Genomic DNA, 2,663 nt, shown 5'->3' with positions numbered 1-2,663 from the left:
TCTCCAGTGGCTGGGCCTCCACAGATGGTTGCTATAACTCTAGTTGGGCTCTTATTCTCATCTCGAAGGTGACGTTCAGCTTCCTCGGGTGTCTGGTCCCTTCGTCGTTCCTGATTGCCTCTACGGGTAGGCCCCCTCCTCTCACAGCGACCTCTGCCTTCTCTCCGACGGTTACCCCTATGGTCATTACTGTCTTGGGCATCCTCCTTTTCGCGGTCTACAAATCGGCCTAGATATCCCCTTCGGATCATCCCTTCTATCTCCCCCTTAAGGTGCCAACAGTCTTCAGTGTCGTGGCCATGGTCTCTGTGGAAGTGGCAATATTTGTCCATGTTGCGTCTCTCGCGGTGTCGCCCCATCTTTCCTGGCCACTTCATGGCCCTGGCATCCGGGGAATCCTTTATCTACATTAGTACCTCTATTCACCTCTGGGTCAGGGGTGCGTATTTCTCGAACTTCCTTGGTGGACTGGGTGCCCGACCGCGTTCAGACTTTCATCTTTTGCCTTCTTCGGAGGGTTTGTCGTCGGCCCTTGAGAGTCTCTTCCTTACCGCCTTCCTTTCGGCTTCTTCATCGGCCTGGAGGGTTTCTTCCATCTGGATGTACTTATCGCACCAAGCTCTCAGCTCGGTCAGATTCCTAGGTGTATGCTTCGCCAGAGACCTTTTCAACTCCTTATCCTTGACGCCTCCCAACAGGGCCGTGAACTCTTCTTTCGGGTCCAGGCCTCTGATTGTGATTTTCTCTTGTTGGAAGCGCTTCATGTAGTTCCGCAGCGATTCCCCCTCCTATTGCTTGACGTTGGTCAAGTTCAACGTAGTCTTCTGAAGGGACTGGCTAATAGAGAATCCCTTTATGAAGAAGTAACTTAGGTCGCTGAAGCTGTGGATCGACTTCGTCGGCAGACGATTGTACCATAGCCGTCGCTCCTCTGAATGTCAATGGCAGGGCACGACACATAATGTTTTTCGAGACCCGATGGAACTGCATGGTGACCTTGAAGCCTTCCAGATGATCGACGGGGTCCCCTGACCCGTCATAAGTGTCATACTTGGGTAGGCAAAAGCTGATCGGGAGCAGATCCCTCATGACCTCATCAGCTAGAGCCGTGTCATTAGTGAGGTCCGGCTCATGAGTTCCCGCCTGATTTTCTGCCACCTTCTTGATCTCATCTTTCAGTTCTAGGATCATCCGCTTTAACCCCGAGTCCTCGTGCCTCTGTTTGTCTCTTCGGCGTGGATCCCCATGTGGATCTCTGGCGGCAAGCTGCGTCCTACCTCTGGGTGCGGGACTTTCCCTCACTGCTCGATTTCGAAGCTTATGACCGGACCTTATAGATCATGTATTGCTCCGTTCCTCGTCTCGAGCCCTCTCAGGATGGATGTGGGGGCCTGGAGGTGCTCCACCGATCTTCTGAGAGACAGCTTTGGAGACCTCCTTCATTGCCTCGACCATCCGGTCATATTTGTCCTGGAGGGCTTCAAATTGCTCCCTCGTCATGTATTCTTATGTTTCAGGAGGGGGCAGAGGATCACTATCTTCACATACTGAATATCCACCCGAGTGCAGGTACCTTATGGATACTTCCCAGTCATCATTACCCCTTTCTCGTCCTATCTCCACCTAGGGAGGAAGCCCCCCTGAAGGTTCTTCCCCCATGTTTATGTTTGACGCTGCTCTTATCTTCCTGCGGTTGTAGGTTCTCCCCACCATTACTGTCGTTCCCACGGACGGCGCCAATCTGTTGCTGCCAAAAACCCCATATGAGTTGATCCTGCACAAGCACAGACGGCAGAGGCCCGGAGCTTTGTCCGGGGTTAGTCCTCCAACGCTCAAGTTAGGATCGGCCGCACAGTGTTCAATATGGGAGTAATGGTGTGGGTATTGATGCTTACCTTCTTCCTTCCTCTCGGGCCCTCTTATATGGTTCCTAGGGTCTAGGGTTTTTTCTTGCCTCCCCCCTGTCCTTCTCGGGTCCACCTTCCTCCCTTTCAGAGTTCCACTCGAATACGTCCATCCTTCTGGTGGCGAATAATCCCTTCATGCAAGCGACGTGATAGAGCGTGATAGAGTCTTTGTACTCCCTATCTGATGGGCGACACGTGTCCCGGTGGGCAACACGTGTCCTCACCCTACTGAGCGATCGATTTGGCCGTATCAAAGACTAACACATGGTAATCGAATCATGCACTCATTTTTTTTCTTTTGTAAGGAGTCATACACTCATGCTTATACGTTGCAGAGCTTTGAAATTTGAATTCAAACTTATAAACTTTGAACTGTAGATTATCGCGGGGGGTCAAGCTGGTACTTCCGTAATTCTAGTTAATTCGAGGCCCATAAAGTTACATTAACCCCGGCCAGATATCAGTGAACCCACCATAGAGTCAAGTTCATATATATACAAATCAGAAGATTGCCCAAGAACGAGAGAGGCGGCATCGCTTTCGGCCGCCGATGGAGCGCGAGATACCTCGATTATGGATTCTATAAAGAACAAAAAAATAAAATAAAATAAAATAAAACTCTAACTGATTAAAATATAACTCTGAAGGAGTTTTCATTCCAACAAATTCTTCCATCCACTTGTAATCTTCTTTGTTTTTCGATATTGAATTGATGTTGTTTCGTTTTTTGAGCTACATTATCACATGGTTCTTCTC

This window comes from Macadamia integrifolia, unplaced genomic scaffold (assembly GCF_013358625.1).
Source record: "Macadamia integrifolia cultivar HAES 741 unplaced genomic scaffold, SCU_Mint_v3 scaffold46, whole genome shotgun sequence".
Classification (NCBI taxonomy): Eukaryota; Viridiplantae; Streptophyta; class Magnoliopsida; order Proteales; family Proteaceae; genus Macadamia; species Macadamia integrifolia.
This window is presented reverse-complemented; position numbering follows the sequence as displayed.